Source organism: Tachysurus vachellii, chromosome 11 (genome assembly GCF_030014155.1).
Source record: "Tachysurus vachellii isolate PV-2020 chromosome 11, HZAU_Pvac_v1, whole genome shotgun sequence".
Classification (NCBI taxonomy): domain Eukaryota; kingdom Metazoa; phylum Chordata; class Actinopteri; order Siluriformes; family Bagridae; genus Tachysurus; species Tachysurus vachellii.
Genome location: NC_083470.1, coordinates 16042475 through 16062158, shown reverse-complemented (window position 1 = coordinate 16062158; position 19684 = coordinate 16042475).

Here is a 19684-nt window from a genome sequence, read left to right as displayed (position 1 = left end):
TGATGTGCTGAAGATTTATAAACCTATCCTGTCATCACTCTCTATCCAGCCACACGCTTTCTCTAACTGCTCTGGATGCCTGTCTGCTTTAATATTCCACAAATATCAGCAGAGTCTGGTCACCTCGGCTGACTTGTTTGCCGCTTTACTGGTTCATGCTAGTTTCTGAGATAGGCTATACTTTCCAGCTTTCCAACATTGCAAATGACCCTTCAATCAATTGCAGTGACCACACAATGGAAAGAAATGATGTTTGACATTAATGTAAACCTCAAATTGGATGAAATTACAATGACCATAAGCATTAAACCTTTCTTCCAGCTTTTCTTCAAATAGATTTACTCTTGACCATGTGAAAATGTGCATGCTATGAGAGGCTGTACTCTGGCTAAACTATGAATATGGCTGAAAAGTATTAAAACCAATACCACTTAAAATGCAACAGCAAATAATACCAGTCCAAATGCAATGTTGTTATGAATGAAAATCTTAACTATAATGTGAATCAAAAAAAAGGCCTGTGTGTAAAATATGTGTAAATGTAGCAACATTTGCCACATCAAAAAGTGGAACAATGGATTCATTTGGCTATGTTGTCCTATGTGGACTTCCAAGAGAAGATTCTACATTCTAGATTCCAGAAGATTAATTTATTAAAGATTAAAGATTAACTTCAATGTCCAGAAGACATTGATAAGACACTGATATGTAAATCAGTGAGACAGACAGGACCAAAACAATAGATTATTTGTGGGCACACCGGAATTGCTAACAGCATGTCTGTTAGCCAGCGAAACACAGCAATTCTAGTTATAGCTGCTGGAAAACACTTTCATGCATGTTTGGCCTACAGCCCATCACCCAAGCAAATGTACAATGATTGCACAAACACAGGAAAGTCAGATGGAAAAACTTGACATACATCTACATATTGTGCAGTAATAAATCTAGTATTTATACTTTATACAGTATATACATTGATGTATAATGTGTAATAATGTGTTAATAGTGTTAGTATCATTTTTTGGGGGACTGACTCGATTAGAGCCTATGGTTATCAGCATTTTTAATTTTTTTTGCTACTTCTCCTCGTGAATGCCAGCAGAAAATAAAACTTCTAAAATTCTACAACCAGCTGAATTAACACTTCTAAAATTCTAAAACCAGCAGAAGCAGAAAACCCAGGAAATAATTCCAAGTAGAAACAATTGAAACTCCGGTGAGTGGAAACATATTTTGCTAAGTATGATGCTGCTTTTCATGTGTGCTAAAATGTTATAAACCAGTCGGAGTATTTGCAGTTATCTGTAAAGTAAAATCCAAACGAACTATGTGTCCTTATAATTACATAAGGTTTATCTACTTAGTTATGCTCCATGGTGTTACAATGCTAAGGGGTGGCTAAGGCTGCAGCTCGTTAGTATCGGTGCGCTAGCAAGTAGAACAGAATGGTTCAGGATAGCATGTAAAAAATACATCATTTATTTTGTAGTTGCTGTTTATGCAATATGAGTGAATACAACATGTTCATTATATCCAAGGTACATGGTTAATGTAAATGATTGTGTTAAATTCCATATTTTTTTGCTTATTGCTTATGCTAATTAATTTCCATGTTAAACCTGTGTTAAACAGGGTAATTTTGAATGTATGATCGAGTTTAAAGGAATTAATGTGTAACCAGAAATACCAGAAATATTATTACAAATAATTAAATTGTAAGTGTGAATAGTTGATGTAACTTGACTAATAGATTGAAGTGTATTCCTAAATATTGTTAACATGCACTTTAAAAGAAAAAGAAATCAATGAGAACTGAATTGTTTTTGTCTGTACTGTTTGTGCAGATTTTCTTTGAGTACTAGAAAGTCTGGATGAACCAAGATGGCGAGCCTAGCCTGCGAGACTGGTAGATGATCTTTAACGGAGTGGCCAGCCGTTGATTTGTCACCAGAGGAATCCTGATTTACGTCAAGAGTGCCAGTTAAGGCATTATTCACACACAGTAGTGTTACAATAAGTGCACTTAAATCCACATTCACCGAACTTTGGATCCATATTCCACATCACTTACGGAACCAATTGAACATTTAAGGGGAATTTACTTTATTTTTCTATTATTTTAAGGAGCTCTTCTTTCTTTTTATTTCTTTCAACATTATTGTGCCATTTATTTTCACTGTTGTAAGAAAGCAATAAAATTGTCAGTTGTTCAACTCAATCAGGGCTTCTCTTGTGAATTGGCCCAACCTATCTCTCATCTAACCTAGGTAGATTCGTCCTTTAGTTACTTCCATAAGATCAATACCATAGGCGCTACACAAAACTTGGCGAGCCAGCCAGGAGAGGTCTCTTTTGTAGTGGAGCTCTTTGTTGAGTGAAAGCTCACACTTTTGTTGCATTTGGTTACTGTGTTTTTGAATCATTTAATTTGTGAAAAGGGTAAAATAGAACATGGACACAATCAAAGCCAAATTCAGTCTTAGTGAGTGGCTTGACTGGTGATAAGTTAGACAATGAAGTTCCATAGTACTTAGCAATGTTTGGTTCTATCCAAAGGGTAATTAACGTTACTAGTGCTGAGGCTCAGTTTAAAAACACAGCCATTGTGGAGTTCACCTCAGGTGAACCAATTAAATTTCTTTGCAGTGATTTACCCTGCAAAAGGATGAGCAGTATCCCAAATGTTATTCATCACATTCAGCTACTGTCTGAACTGTATGTTGGTGACAAAGGTTCTAACCTAACTCATTCTTATTTAGCTGAATTGCGGGATATTGCTAAACAAAGTGGCATTGATTTTGAGAAAGTTTTGAAAGATGAGCTAGCTAGAATAGTGGGGTCCAGTAAAAGACACCACGCAACCAAATGAGATGTGACAGTAGCTAGCGAATCTTACTAGCAGCATAGCCCAAGCTGAAAATAGCTTAAAATAGTTTAAATTAAAATAATTCAGGTAAATTAAAGTGCTTAATAAATAAAATAATAATAAATAAAAAATAAATACGCACAAGTAACACAAATTTCCAAACCTTTATACTTTTTACCATGCAGAACTAGAATGAGGCAGCCCATAAATTCTCATAAACTGTGTGTGTGTGTCTCCAGTGACAGAACAACAGAAGGAAACACACACATTTAATTTCTTTTGTGTTGTGATTGTTGCACATTTGATGCCTTGATGAAAGGGCAATAATAATGAAATACATCTCTACTCCTTTAATTAATTTCAGGAAGCCTCTAGTACTTTCCTTAGTTTCAGGTAAGCTAAAGCTTCTGGTTGCAAAGCTGTTTTTGTTTCTCAAAATATCTTCCTTCATGTTTATCAGAACAAAGAAATTTATACAGGTTTGTAACAAAATGAGAGTGAGTAAATGATGAGAATTTTCATTTTGAGTGAACTATCCCTTTAAATATGTGTGTTCGGCGCTGCAAGAAACGACACGTCTGATGTCATCTGTTTGTCGGCTCTTGCGGCGCTGAGTAAAGTTGAGCACATAAAAAAACGCAAAACAGCTGAACTCGACAAAACTGCTCTGGGTACTGTATGCCTGCGCCTCGTCCATTAATTCAATTGTAATAGCAGGAAAAGTTCTCCCTTACTTCTCAGCGTATGAAATACAAGGTGTGAACGTGTGAACTGACTGAAATGCGTGTCTCACGGTGAAGACTTGAGAGCTCTGTCATATGTAACATAAAAGACAAACATGCGCCTATCTATAGCAAAAAAATACATTTAAAACATGTTTCCTCAAGTTAGATGTTGAGTTTTTGAATGCTGAAATGTCCTTTGCTTTGGCAGACACAGAAGACACCTCATAATGTAGCTGCTCTCTTGCACTTTTACTAAGGTAAACATGCTTTCAATATGAGGCCAGGGGTGCGGGTTTTCCTCCTCGTTTGTGTCTGCATTGCCGACGGTTGATTCTGACATGTTCGTGTTGCTAACTAACCCGTCCCGCTGCTGAGATTGAGTATGGTAAAGTGACGAGACTGCACAACTACGTTTGATTGGTGAAACACAGTCACATGGTAGAGCCTTAGCGGAAGTTTCTCTCTGTCAAAATAAAACATTAAAATTGATGCGTAGAATACCAAAGAGGTAAAAAGAAAAGTAACAAGCTCATTGTAGCCTAATGTAGCGGAGTAAGAGTACAGTTTCTTCTTCACAAATCTACTCAAGTAAAAGTAAAAAGTATAGTGATTTAAAACTACTCCATGAAGTATAATTTTTTCAAAAACTTGTAAATGTAACGGAGTAAATGTAACTCGTTATTACCCACCTCTGCACATGGCGTAGCAATGTTGAATTCCACCTTACAGATGCCACCCTGTCTGCCAGACACATTGTAAGGAAAATAGTGGAAAGCCTCTCTTCACCAGCTACTATTGTTGTAAAGCATGGGTCACTAACAGGCGGACTGGCGTCCGGGTCCGGACCCAGAAGCTGTCCAATACGGACCCGGACCTACAGCCAAAACAAAAGGATATGATTTAAAACTTGACGGGGCGCTTCCATTTTACCGGTGCAGCTTTTGCAATATTTACGGTAGTGGTAGTGGAAACGCACAGACCAATTGCATGCGAGTTAAGCCATCCCACGTGACACCACTCAGCCAATCAAGTCTGTGCATTCCTGAAGTAAACACTGCGACTCAGCAGCGCAAGACAGATGAGAGAGAATTAGAGTAAAGTTACACGTGAAAGAAAGATAGCGATACATGTAGAAAACAAAGGGAGAGAAACAGACAAGTGAGATGGAGAAAGGAAGAATAAAGAACAAATGCCGCTCTCAAAAAAAAAGAAAAGTGGACAGCGAAAACATTTAATCCAGAATGGACAGACTGATTTCTGTTCATACTTCCCATTGGGAGCACTAAACCTGTGTGTCTCATATGTAAACCAGTGTGTCTCATATGTTCAGAAACAGTGGCACTTATTAAAAGTGGCAATGTGAAACGCGATTATGAGACAAAACATAAAGGTTTTGAACAAAAATATCCACTCAAATCTGAAGACAGCGTCCCTGAGACAGCTTTCCCAGGTCTGAGGGAAGTAGCCCTATACATCCTGACCATGTTTGGCTCTACATACAACTGGGAGGCAGCTTTCTCTACAATGAACATAATCAAAACTAAATATTCCAGGCTCACTAATGAGCACCTCCACATGTGTATGACAATGGCCCTGACTCCATTCAAGCCCAGGTTTAAAATCCTGGCAAGCTATAAAAGGGAAAGTTAAGCACTTTATTTAAACATACACAATTTTCACATTTTATTTATTTTCTCTTATTTTGAATAATACTTACTTTGAATAATCTTACTTTGATTAATTTAATGAGAGAACATTATACATATCTACAATCATACATATGTTCAGTTCTATGTTACCTGACAATAAATATTTAGTTTTTGACTTGTACTGAATGTATTTGATTTGACAGTCAGGTATTGATTGATTGCAGCTGTTGATACAACTACTAGGCTACTTAAATATATATCAGACTAACTAGTTTGACATTATGATCTTCCGGACCTTTGCTTCAAGAAATGTTCTCTTACTGGACCTCTTTAAATTTTAGTCGAATACCTCTGTTGTAAAGCATCTTGGGCCGAACACAACCCCCAGAGATTATATCAGTCTGCTTGACTCAGCATATGGCGTTGTTGATGATGGGGATGAGCTTTTTGCAAAATTCCTGAATACCAATCAAAATACAGGTGAAAAACCTTCTAGCTACTTGCAACGACTACAGATAGTGTTAAATAAAGTAATTAGTAGAGGAGGTATTGTTGCCATTGACTTAGAACGGCAGCTGATTAAACAATTTTGCAGAGGTTGCTGGGACAACAGTTTGATTACCAACCTCCAGCTTGAGCAGAAGAAACACAAACCCCCCTCATTTTCAGAATTCTTACTTTTGTAACGTACTGAGGAGGACCGGCAAGCAGCTAAGTCCTCTCGGATGAAACAACACTTGGGCCTTTCTAAAACCAAAGCCCAGGCATGTTATCTAACAATGAAAGATTATGTCACCAATGATATGGACATAGCAATTGCTGCAGATGCAACATCCTCTGCCAGTACACGCAATCTGGAAAAACAACTCACCCAGCTGCAGGCTCAAGTGGCCTCTCTGAAAGCATCCCTGAGTGGTAACTCCAACCAGACCCCTACTAAGAAAGCAAGGCCTAAAGCTAAGGTCTCTACTGAAAAAAACACCTAATGCTCAGGTGACTTAAAGCTCACAAAGAAGCCTCGTCCAGGCTACTGTTTTAAGTGTCGTGAGGATGGCCATATTGCTTCATCTTGCAGTAATGAGCCAAACTACGATTTGGTTGAAATTAAGCGCAATCAGTTTAAACAAAAACAAAAGGCCTAGGAAAAGCAAAACAAACATGATTTAAACTAAAATCAGTTCCTGAGAAGGGACTTTCAGGAACTGAGATTAAGAATCAATGTCCCAAGACCAAAGCACCGTTTCAAGCATCCATCAATTCTCAAAAAACGAAGCACGAGATGACTCTACCTAGAGGGCTAGTAGGGCAAAAGTGTACTGCCAATATCATTGTATCAGGAGTGAATTGTAATTGTCTCCTCGACAGCGGGTCCCAAGTGACTACCGTATCATCATCCTTTTATAACAACAAATTGCAAAATCACCCCATTCAACCTACTGATGGCCTAGAGGTTGAAAGTGCTAATGCTCAAAATGTTCCATAATTGGGATCTGTTTCCCTTGTCCTTAAATTTCCAAAGAACTTTATCGAAACGGAGCCTGAAATTTCTACTTTGGCATTAGTAGTTCCAGATGTGCGCAGTGACTTGCCAGTACTCATTGGAACAAATGCCTTGGATGTCTTATATGAAGAACATTTTCAGGGCAAAAAACCAAATGACTTGTCATCTGTCTGTGGTTATAGGCAAATTCTTCATACACTTAAGCTCAGAAAAGAGCTGAGCTCAACCGGAAGAGTTGGCTTGATGACTCTTAAGAGCAAAGTGAGTCAAGTGATACCTGCTCAAAGTAGAATTCCTCTTGACTGCTATGTGAAGGCATGTACATTTGGCGAGTGCGCAATAGTAGAACAACCAACATTATCAGCTCTACCTGGTGGAATCCTTGTAGCGAGCTGCCTTGTGGTTTTGTCCAAGCAACAACCCCATAAATTGCCTGTATGGGTTAGAAACGAATCTGGGCATGACATAACACTTCCTTCAAATTGTGTCATCGCAGAACTCCATACTCCGGAGGTGATACATGACAACTTGTCGTCTTCTGTCCGAAAAGCTGTTGCTACGGAATGCTGTATTATGGCTTCATATTATGTATTATGGCTTCATAGTCAGTCAGAGAACATATTAAGCCAAATCTAGAATTTGATTTTGGTGATCCCCCCTCTCAAATAAGTGGAAAGAAAGAGTAACTCAAAGAATCAGAGCTTATGCTGATGTCTTTGCCCAGCATGATCTTGATTTTGGGCAACTAAAATCAAACATCATATTAACCTAAAGGATGAAGCACCCTTTAAGCAAAAGTCTAGGCCTATCCATCCTAATGATTATGAGGCTGTAAGGAGACACCTGCAAACCCTTTTAGATGCAGGGGTTATACGTGAATTGGAATCCCCTTACTCTTCACCAATTGTGGTGGTTCGGAAAAAGAATGGAGAAATACACCTCTGCATTGACCATCGTAAGTTAAATACATTAACAATTCGAGATGCATATGTGCTTCCAAATCTTGAAGAGGCTTTTTCAGCTCTTGCTGGATCCAGATGGTTTTCGGTAATGGACCTTAAGTCTGGCTATTACCAGATTGAAATGGAGGAATGAGATAAGCCTAAGAACACGTTTGTGTGTCCCTTAGGGTTCTTTGAATTTAATCGCATGCCGCAGGGCATCACTAACGCACCCAGTACCTTCCAACGTTTAATGGAAAGATGTATGGGCAGTCTTAATTTGAAAGAAGTGCTGGTGTTTTTGGATGACATCATCGTGTTTGCAAGTACACTAGAGGAGCATGAAGCTAGGCTTTTACAGGTTCTCCAGCAATTAAAGGAACATGGCTTAAAACTATCCCCAGCAAAATGTCGGTTCTTTCAAAGTTCAGTACGTTATTTAGGCCACATAGTTTCCAGCAAGGGAGTAGAGACTGACCCTGAGAAGGTTAGTGCACTCCATACCTGGCCACAACCTCAAACCCTCACCGAGCTCAAATCTTTTCTTGGATTTGCAGGATATTATCGCCGTTTTGTAAAAGACTATTCAAAGATAGTCCAGCCTCTAAATGACCTTACCAGAGGCTATCCACCTTGTAGGAAGGGCAAAAAGGCAACATCTTGTTCTGGAAAGTACTTTAACTTTAAAGAACCATTTGCTGATCGGTGGACAACTGCCTGCCAAGAATCTTTTGAGTTAATCATTGAAAAGCTTACTTCTGCACCCGTGCTCGGATTTGCTAATCCAAAATTACCGTATATTCTCCACACTGATGCCAGTACCTCAGGGTTAGGGGTTGTCCTATATCAAGAACAGGAGGATGAAATACGTGTTATTGCCTATGCCAGCAGAGGGCTCTCGCATAGCGAAAAGCGTTATCCAGCTCATAAGCTGGAATTTCTTGCTTTGAAATGGTCTATTGTAGAGAAATTTCAAGACTATCTCTACGAAAACACATTTACAGTTGTCACTGATAACAACCCATTGACATACCTTCTGAAGTCAGCCAAACTGGATGCTGCCAGTTATCTTTGGTTAGCTGCACTCTCCACTTTTGATCTTAATATAAAATACCGTGCTGGAAAGAGCAATCAGGATGCAGATCCCTACCACCCAAGGGGAAATCCTGTTGAGTGCTTCAATCAAACTCTCCTTGGTATGTTAGGAACTTTAAGTGAAAAGAAGAAAAGTCATTAGCGTGACTATGTAAAGCCACTAACCCACGCATATAATTGCACCAAGTGAGGTCACAGGGTTCAGCCCTTATGAATTGATGTTCGGGCGTCAGCCTAGGCTACCAGTGGATATTGTATTCTGCTTGCCTGTTAAGAATGGAGCTCCTAAGTCTCACTCCCAGTATGTGAAGACCCTGAAGGTGCGAGTACAGGAAAGTTATCAAATCGCCAGACGGAATTCACAAAAGGTGGCTGAGTGGAACAAACATCGTTTTGATAAGTCAGTAAGGGAGTCAACATTAGCGGAAGGTGATCAAGTATTGGTGAGACATCTTCGGCTGCGGAACAAACACAAACTTGCTGATAAGTGGGAACCCACCATGTACAAAGTTCTGAAAAAAATGGGAGACCTACCTGTGTACAAGGTACAACCCATAAATGGGGATGGTCTTGTCTGAACTTTGCATAGGGATCATTTACTGCCATGCGGCGACTTATCCCAAGGCGAGGAAGTTGATCAGGATGAGCCCAAGGACTAGAAGTGCTCAACCGCAACATTGTGAGGTAGAGTCTGAGGATGAGGATGACTTGCCCTTTTATTCCACCCAGCTACCTGATAAAAGGTTTGTTCAAATATATGATATCCCAAAGACACAGCAACTAGGTAAACCCACAGAAGTGAGTGACAATATGACAGTTGAATTTCCAACTATATCACAGACCTCCCTACCCCAGAATGAACTTCATACTGGACATTGGAAGAACCTGTAGATGCAACTCCTGAGACAATCGGGGAGGAGGAAACTATGATTCAACGTGAACAGCATCTGGCTGGGGAGAACAAATCTTTACCGGATGAGACAAACACAGAAATTCCAACTTTCGTTTTTGAACCAACTGATAAATATAGATTTGGGAATTCTGAAGTGATGGAAGTTAGAGATGAAGTTCAACAAGATACTGATTTTGATGCAGAAACTTGTATGGAAACAGATGGACGAAAAGAAAGTGAAAGTGCACATGTAGAAACAAATGAAATTGAAGAAGCAACTGGTTCTATTCGTAGGCCAGGGAGATCAAGGCGACCACCAGGTCGTTTCACCTACCCTGAGTTAGGGAAACCATTAATATTATTTGCACAGAATCTCCTAAATAGCTTTAATCAAGCACTTGACACCTTTGGTGGCTATGATATTTCCCCTATTGAGGTTGTTTAGACTGAACGGCATGAAGGGACTCATGCTGAGTAAAGAGGGGTGGGTGTAACCCATAGAGAAATAAGGGCTACTATATTGTAGTTTCACTCTGAAGCATAGGGGGAGCTGGGGACTGACTCGATTAGAGCCTATGGTTATCAGCATATTTCATTTTTTTTTTTGCTACTTCTTCTCCTCGTGAATGCCAGCAGAAAATAAAACTTCTAAAATTCTACAACCAGCTGAATTAACACTTCTAAAATTCTAAAACCAGCCGAAGCAGAAAACCCAGGAAATAATTCCAAGTAGAAATAATTGAAACTCCGGTGAGTGGAAGCACATTTTGCTAAGTATGATGCTACTTTTCATGTGTGCTAAAATGTTATTGGGGAATTACCTTAAAACAAAAAAGCAGTCGGAGTATTTGCAGTTATCTGTAAAGTAAAATCCAAACGAACTATGTGTCCTTATAATTACATAAGGTTTATCTACTTAGTTATGCTTCATGGTGTTACAATACTAAGGGGTGGCTAAGGCTGCAACTCGTTAGCATCGGTGCGCTAGCATGTAAGTAGAACAGAATGGTTCAGGATAGCATGTAAAAATTACATGTCATTTATTTTGTAGTTGCTGTTTATGCAATATGAGAGAATACAACATGTTCGTAATATACAAGGTACATGGTTAATGTAAATGATTGTGTTAAATTCCATATTTTTTTGCTTATTGCTTATGCTAATTAATTTCCATGTTAAACCTGTGGCCAGCCATTGATTTGTCACCAGAGGAATCCTGATTTACGTCGAGAGTGCCAGTTAAGGAATTATTCACACACAGTAGTGTCACAATAAGTGCACTGGAGGACAAGGAAATTAATGTTTACTTAAATACACATTCACCAAACTTTGGATCCATATTCCACATTCACTTACGGAACCAATTGAACATTTAAGTGGAATTTACTTTATTTTTCTATTATTTTAAAGAGCTCTTCTTTCTTTTTTTTGTTTCAACATTGTGCCATTTATTTTCACTGTTGTAAGAAGGCAATAAAATTGTCAGTTGTTCAGCTCAATCGGGGCTTCTCTTGTGAATTGGCCCAACCTACCTCTCATCGAACCTAGGTAGATATTAGCGTCCTTTAGTTACTTCCATAAGATCAATACCATAGGCGCTACAATAACATGAAATAATAATAAAACATAATATAAAAGACAGCTTTAGCTTTTGAGATTAACTTTGGTTCCCTCTATAGCCTGGGAATTTTCAGCATCATGGGAATCAGTCTAATTGGACTGTCTAGAAGAAGCTGAGAAAGTTTGACACATTGTTGGTTAAACAGTCATTTACACAAACGCACTTCTGCCATACTGTCTTACATGTTACTAAGTTTGTAAAGACTTGAATGTTTGAAGTAAAATCTTACCATCAAAATATTCCTTTTCTCTACATTCTTGAGGCAAAATCATCATTGATGTCATCATAAGAGGGGTATTTCCCCACATCATGACTTATGCTCATGATGGCCAGTCCACTCAAATGTTCCTGTGACATGGAAGTTCTCAGCTAGGTTTTGAAGAGCTTTAATTTTGAAAAGCTCTTCTCTGACAATACTACTGTTACTGGTAGTGTGACTGCTACTATTAGGGCTATCTAAATACAGTGATACCTCGAGATACGAGTTTAATTTGTTCTGTGACATTGCTTGTATCTCAAAGCAATTTTTCCCATTTAAATTAATTGAAATCCCATTAATCCGTTCCAGCTCGCAAAATTCCACTCCAGTTGTTTTGTTTGTGTTTTGAATATGAAAAATGTACAGTACCTGTATTTATAAATGATAAATATTGTATAAAAACATACAGTAATAAAAGAGAATGTTAAAAAAATAAACTGGTTTTACTTTACGGAGGTTGAGGGAGGAGTAAACAGGTTAGGAGGAATTACACTTTCACTTTCGTTCACTTACTCGCACTCGTAATGTTACTTTACACTTAAATGGAACTTAACTAAACTTCATTTAGAGCGGGGAGAGCAGCAACTAGAAAATAGAATAGACCCCGTATAACAGAACCATTAATCATGCATAGAGTTAAAATATGAAAGGAAAATAATAAATGGATAAATAAATAATTAAATAATTAGAGAGAGAGGGAGAGAGAGAGAAAAATATGTGGAGATTTATGACGTAAACAGGTACAAAGAACACGGGTTCCGGCATGGTGGAGTCAGGGTTGGAGGAGGGAGTTTAAATCGCAGCAGCCGAGAAGCGCTAGAGCGGCTCTATGAATGGGAATTTTAATGGTCGGGGAATATCGATGTCGTAACCGGATTGATGCGCGTCGTGGACGACGTGGCACGCTTGACGACGTGGCCTGCCAGAACTAACGCGATGCTTGATTTCTCTTAAAGGTGCCCTTCCACACAAAACCATTTTTACTTGGATTTTTTGATATGTGTTAGGATATGTGTTTGTGTTGTGTCATGAATTTGAAAATGAACGGCTACCTCCCTGGTCAGTTCTAACCACTTAAAAGAAATAAGGGGAGAAATCAGGTCAGTTGGAAAAGCTGCTCAGTGTGACGTAGTAATGATTGAGCTCATTACTATTCATGAGCTCTCCCACTTTAGACCGCGCCCACAGAATTTGTGTAGCTCAGTGAGTTTCCTATACAGCAAGGATGGCTGAACGTCAACGGGCTTGTGAAGAAGCCATTCTGCCGCAATTCAAGGTGATTGTAAACAAATGTCCTCTAGCCTACTCTACTTATTGTGCTGGGTGAATGAATAGTCATGCTCTCATATCCTAGCGGTTAGCCAATTGGAGCCAAGCAGCATAGCTCATTTGAATATTCATGAGAACTGGGTCTTCCTGAGTCTTCCTGCAGGCTTTCTATACCACACTAGAATGGCTTGAAACAAGGTAACCAAGGCATTTTTTACACAAAATATAGAGCACATGTGGTTGTTGGGGATCATTGTTTCGGCGGCAGCGGCTCGGATTCTCATATCTCAAAAATTTGCTCGTATTTCTAGCCAAAAATATGGTCGAATCACAGCTCGTATCTCAAAAAATCGTATGTCAAAGCACTTATATCTCAAGGTATCACTGTATTAGGATCGGGCTCCTCCGGTTTTTTCTCACAAAAAAAGGAAAGCACCTTAAGGCTGTCATTCTATCTGAGGGCAGACCAGGTAAATTCTGAATCTTATGTACCAGATCTATTCCACTTATATCACAGTCTCAAAGGTTACAGTATTGAACTTCCATGCTTTGAGCTTTTATATGCTTTAGACATTGCATTCTACCTAAGGATTAAGCATGTAGCTTGTGGAAATGCTCTTTGGCATAAGGCATAGAATAGCAAATATCAGGAAACATGAATTTGCATTCATGCAGCTCCTAATATATAAAGGTCACTGACCCACAATAAGTATGCAGGGTTAGAGCAAAGTGCATGTATTTGAGTGTGTACAACTCGTTAAAGAGCTTCACACAAACATGCCTGCCAACTGTCTGCATCCCACTGCTGCCACACACATTTTTTCTGATAATATTCATACCGAGTAATTTTTTCTATTTTCAGATTAAAAAGTGGATATAATCAAAAAGTTTTAAACATTGAGAAAGCCAGTTAACTCAGTCTGCTTGCATATATGCTGCTTACTGTTGATGGTCAAATTAATAACTAAATTAATAAGAAGTTAATTAACAGCAAAAAAAAGCAATAGAATCAACCATTATTATTATTAAATAATAATAATAATTATAATTATTATTATTTTAAAAAATGGTTCTCGCAGTGTCCATCTGAAGCATATACTGTAGAAGCTCTGAGAGTGACCTTTTAGAATTTCAGCAGATTCCAGTACAGTACACATGTAATACTGTTTAATCTATTCTGTGCTGTAAAAAACCAGTGTGCAAGGAGTGAGAAATTGTAATCTCTATTCTGCTTATCATATGTCCTATGTATTATTAATGAACTACCAATAAATCATATATTCTTGTAATAACTATTTGACTCACATTTAAAATATATAAACAAATATTTAATATTCATTTAACCTTCATATTGTCCCTGGGTCTTTTTGACCCCACTGGAAGAATTTAATGTGTCATAACTTGGGTTTTCTTCCACATATTTGCCTGAAATTTAGCAGGATTGTTCCAAATTATGAACTTTGCAAGCAAAATTAAATTTGTCTATTTTCGTTGAACTATGTGATCAGACTAGTATATACTACGCGTTTTTGTTCCGCTTGGGTCATTTTGACTTGGCCACATTTAGTGGGGCAATAGGTCACACTTTTGCCCTTTTCAGCGCAATGAACATACATACAGACATAAAAATGCACACATAAAATGTCCACTAACACATGTACCCAAAACACACACACCCCACACACACACATGCACACACACACACACACACACACACACACACAAACACACACAAATTGGGCATTGCATTTCATTAGGCTTCCAGAAAAGAAAAAAAAGCCAAACATTTGTAAATATTTCATACTTTTGATAAGCCTTCGCCTAGCAGAGGGCAAAATATGATCTACCGAACTGATGCTACACACACGCACACGCACACACACAGTCAAACACTGTTCAAAGCATTTGGCATTGCAATTCAGTTGGCCTCCAGACAAAACAAAAGAACCTTTTTTGGGTTCCAGTTGAACTTCCGGGTTGAAGGGGAACGCTGGCGCGTGTTGGCTGCCGCTCCTTTCTCCCGCTTTGTTTGTTTGTTTGAATTATCAGACAACAGTTTTGGAGCATCGGAAGAGTGAACAATATTTCGTTTTATTGTACTGCAATGTGGTATTACGTTTTACTCGTCAGCTTTTTATCCCTAATTCTGAACGTCTGCCGCTGGAACCAACTCTCCTGTTGCCCTGCTCAGGATTTACACTTCTGCGGGTCTGCTGTTGGTGTGGATTCCTCCTGCATGGCACTGAGGCTCGCCAACTGTTGAACTTGAAACGGAATTATTATCTGGCACATGATACCTACGCTAACTGTGGTGATGCTGGTATACTCCGGTGTAAGCGCTACTTACATCGCTCTTCAAGGCGCAGTTTTACTTGTTCATCATCTGATGCTGTTTCCTATCCTACATTTCTTCGAAAACCACCCAGGTTGGTGTGTAACCCTGCTGGGATTAACTATAACAATTTGTCTGTGCTCTCATATAAAGAGCGTACACGAGTGTTTTCTAAATCCCCGAGCCTGTTGAAATCAGCGTTTTTTAATGCTCACACATGTCAACAACAAAGCTGTGACTATATCTGACATCATTCTGGAAGAAAAACCCGACTTTTTAAGTCTAGTCGAAACATGGCACAAACAATCGGACGGTCTTCTCTTAAATGAACTTACTCCTGCTGGCTACGGGTTATTCGATCTCCCGCGATACACTGGTAGAGGTGGTGGCATTATTGTATTGTACAACCAGCAATACAAATTAAGACCCGTAACAATTCCTCTGTTTTCTTCATTTGAATGTCTCGTTTTGTCAGTTTCCGAGTGTCACTCAACTGCTATAGCTACAGTCTACCGGCCTCCTAAAGCAAACAAAGATTTCTTATCGGAGTTTGCGGATCTGCTGTCATATCTGTGCCTCAAATTTGAGAGAACTCTTTTTTTGGGGGATTTTAATATCCAGATGTACAAAAAGGAGCCTGCTTTAACAAAGGATTTCTTGGCTTTGCTGGAGTGCTTTGGATTGTATCAGTATGTTGACTGTACGACACATAACAAAGGACATATTTTAGACCTTGTGATATCTAATGGATCTTTTGTGTCTCAGTTGCCCACTATTGACTTAGGGTTGTCTGATCATCTGGCAGTCTTTTTTGATATGTACATACCTGCTGCCAACACTGCCTCCTCTCCTATCTTGACATACCGGAAATGGAGGTCAATTGACCCTTCGGACTTTTCTGTTTTCATCAACTCTTCACTAAGTAGTTTCTCTCCATCTGATTCTCTAGAGACAAGGGTCTCCACAACATCATCTCTTCTCTGCTCAACCCCCCGGCTCCACCTTCTTCATCCTCCCTGACTGCAGAAGACTTTGCTTCTTTCTACCAGGAGAAGATTGAGGAAATCTGCCGGACCTTCACTTCAGCCCCGACTGCACTTACATCTCAGAGTATGGACTCCCCTACACCTTTGTTGTCACATTTCTCAACTGTAACAGCAGAAGAGATTCTAAAACTCATCCAGTCTTGCAATCCTACCACCTGCCCATTGGATCCACTCCCTTCCACTTTGCTGCAGACCATCTCGCAAGACCTTCTGCCCTTCATTACAACTATCACCAATAGATCCATAGCATCTGGTCAGGTACCAACTACCTTCAAGAGAGCAAGGGTTATTCCCATCCTGAAGAAACCTGCTCTGGATCCATCAGACATCAGTAACTACAGACCGGTATCACTTCTCTCGTTTCTTTCAAAAATTCTTGAACGCATTGTCTTTAATCAACTGTCTGTCTATCTCTCACAGAACAACCTCCAAGACCCCAACCAGTCTGGCTTTAAAGCAGCTCATTCCACAGAGACAGCCCTTTTAGATGTCTCTGAGAAACTACATGCTGCTAGATCAGCCAATCTCTCATCCGTCCTTATCCTCCTTGACCTTTCAGCAGCGTTTGATACGATTAACCATAAGACTCTCTTAGCCACCCTCAGGAGTCTTGGGATATGCGGATCAGCTTGGGAATGGTTCGCTTCCTACCTGGAAGGACGCTCATATCAGGTAACATGGAGGGGAGTGACATCTGCTCCACGCAGACTCTCCACTGGCGTCCCACAAGGCTCAGTACTTGGTCCTCTTCTTTTCTCCCTGTATACTCACTCTCTTGGTGAAGTTATTTCCTCACATGGGTTCTCTTACCACTGCTATGCTGATGATACACAACTTATCTTCTCTTTCCCACCCGCAGATGCCACAGCTTCTGACCGGATCTCTGCATGTCTGGCAGAAATTTCATCATGGATGACTGCTCATCAGTTAAAGCTTAATCCTAGCAAAACTGAGCTGCTCTTCATCCCAGGTGATTCATCCCCAGGTCATGATCTTGCTATATCCTTGCACAACGATCTGATCTCCCCTTCAGCCACAGCTCGCAACCTTGGGGTAACCATGGACAATCAACTGTCCTTTTCCTCTCATGTTGCTAATGTGACTCGCTCATGTCGGTTTCTTCTCTACAACATTAGAAGGATTCGACCATTTCTGTCCACACAGGCTGCTCAGGTACTTGTTCAGTCTCTTGTCATTTCTAGACTGGATTACTGCAATGCACTGCTGGCAGGTCTACCTATGAACGCAATCCGTCCTCTGCAAATGATCCAAAATGCAGCTGCCCGGCTTGTTTTCAACCTGCCGAAGTTCTCTCATACCACCCCGCTGCTGCGATCCCTCCACTGGCTTCCGGTAGCTGCACGCATCAGATTCAAAACACTGATGCTGGCCTACAAAGCCAAAAATGGACCAGCTCCCTCTTACCTCAAAGCCCTCATCACTCCTCGCACTGCACCCCGCACCCTCCGATCTACCAGCACTGCTCGACTGGTTCCACCATCTCTCAGGGTAAGAGGCAAATATACTACAAGACTCTTCTCTGTACTGGCACCAAGGTGGTGGAACGAACTTCCCCTAGAGGTCCGGACAGCTGAGTCACTGGCTATTTTCAAGCGGCGGTTGAAGACCTACTTATTCAGGAAACACTTCAACTAGCACTTTCATTATCTTTTGCATTTAAAAAAAAAAAAAAAAAAACACACCTTTGACACTTTCATTGTAACTTTGAACAAATGTTTTAAACTCATGGTATCTTAAGTATGTAACTTAGTGATCCAGCATTAATGTATTCAATGTTAGAGATTTAAGCACTTATGTACGTCGCTCTGGATAAGGGCGTCTGCCAAATGCTGTAAATGTAAATGTAAATGTAAGGGTCTCCATGTTAAATTCTGCTCTCTTATCTGGTCTGGACTTATTTGCTCCTCTAAAGTCGCGCTCTGTTTCATTTGTACGTCCTGCTCCTTGGTATAATGAAGATTTGCGTATGATGAAGACATCTTGCCGTAAAATGGAGCGTAGGTGGCGTCTCTCAGGTCTGACTGTACATCATCAAATTTGGAAAGACTGCCTACAAGAGTATAAGGCTGGTATTTTTTTCTGCCAGATCTGATTATTTTTCTAACATGATTAACGACAATCAAGGAAATTCAAGACACTTTTCAATTCTCTTAACAAATTGCTAAATCATAAAACTGTCTCTCATGTCACTGCTTCTGATCATCTCTGTAATAAGTTCCTGCATTTCTTTGGCACAAAAGGTCGATAATGTTTGTAGAGGTTTTTGTGCTTCTTCTTCATTGTCTTCTTCTGTTGTTTTTACTCCTTGTTATTCTGGTTCTATGTTTTCAACATTTTCTACACTTGACACGCACCGTCTTTCTGTAGAGGTTTCTAAAATGAAAGCAGCCACTTCGTTACTAGATCCTATACCCACTGGTTTGTTTCAGTCATGTTTTACTTCTCTGGGCCCCATTGTTTTGAGCATTATAAATGACTCTCTGTGTTCTGGGGTTGTCCCAACAGCTTTTAAATGGCTGCGATCACCCCGGTACCTAAAAAGACAAATATAGACTATGAGAACCTTGCTAATTTCCGTCCTATATCTAATCTCTCTTTTCTTTCTAAACTTTTGGAGCGAGTTGTTGCTACTCAGTTAATTTCTCATTTAACTGAGAACAATCTCTTTGAGCCTTTGCAATCAGGTTTTCATAAATTCCATAGTACAGAAACCGCCCTGGTCAGGGTTACAAATGACTTGTTAACTGCCTCAGACTCTGGCTGTCTTTCAGTTTTGATCCTTGTTGATCTCAGTGCCACATTTGACACTGTTGTTCATTCAGTTTTATTTTCTCGTCTTGAAACTTTTTTTGGTGTCTGTGATACTGTTTTAAATTGGTTTAAGTCCTACTTCAAAGATCGGAAGCAGTTTGTTGCCATGGGTGGATTTAGATCGGAGGTTAACGTTGTTCAATCCGGGGTACCTCAGGGATCAATCTTGGGCCCTCTGCTTTTTAATATTTATGTTTTTCCTCTTGGCCAGCTTTTGAGATCACTTGGTCTAAAATTTCATTTTTACGCAGATGATACGCAGATCTATATTCATTTTAAACCTAATGAAACTGTGCCTGTTGATTTCCTTTCTGAATGTATTTCTAAGATGAAAGAATGGATGACAGACAATTTTCTTTGTCTTAACAGTGAAAAGACTGAAATTATGCTTGTTGGCTCACCCCACCAACTACGCAAAGCTGGGTCAGTCAACCTAACTCTTGATGGTTCAAATGTGGAGTTTCAAACAAAATTGAGGAATCTAGGGGTAATTTTTGATGCCAATTTAACGTTTGAGCCACATATCCAAAATACGATTAAAACTTCGTTCTTCCATCTCCGAAATATTGCCAGATTACGTCCAATTCTGTCATTTTCTGTTGCTGAGAGACTGATCAACACTTTTGTGTTTTCCCGTATCGATTACTGCAATG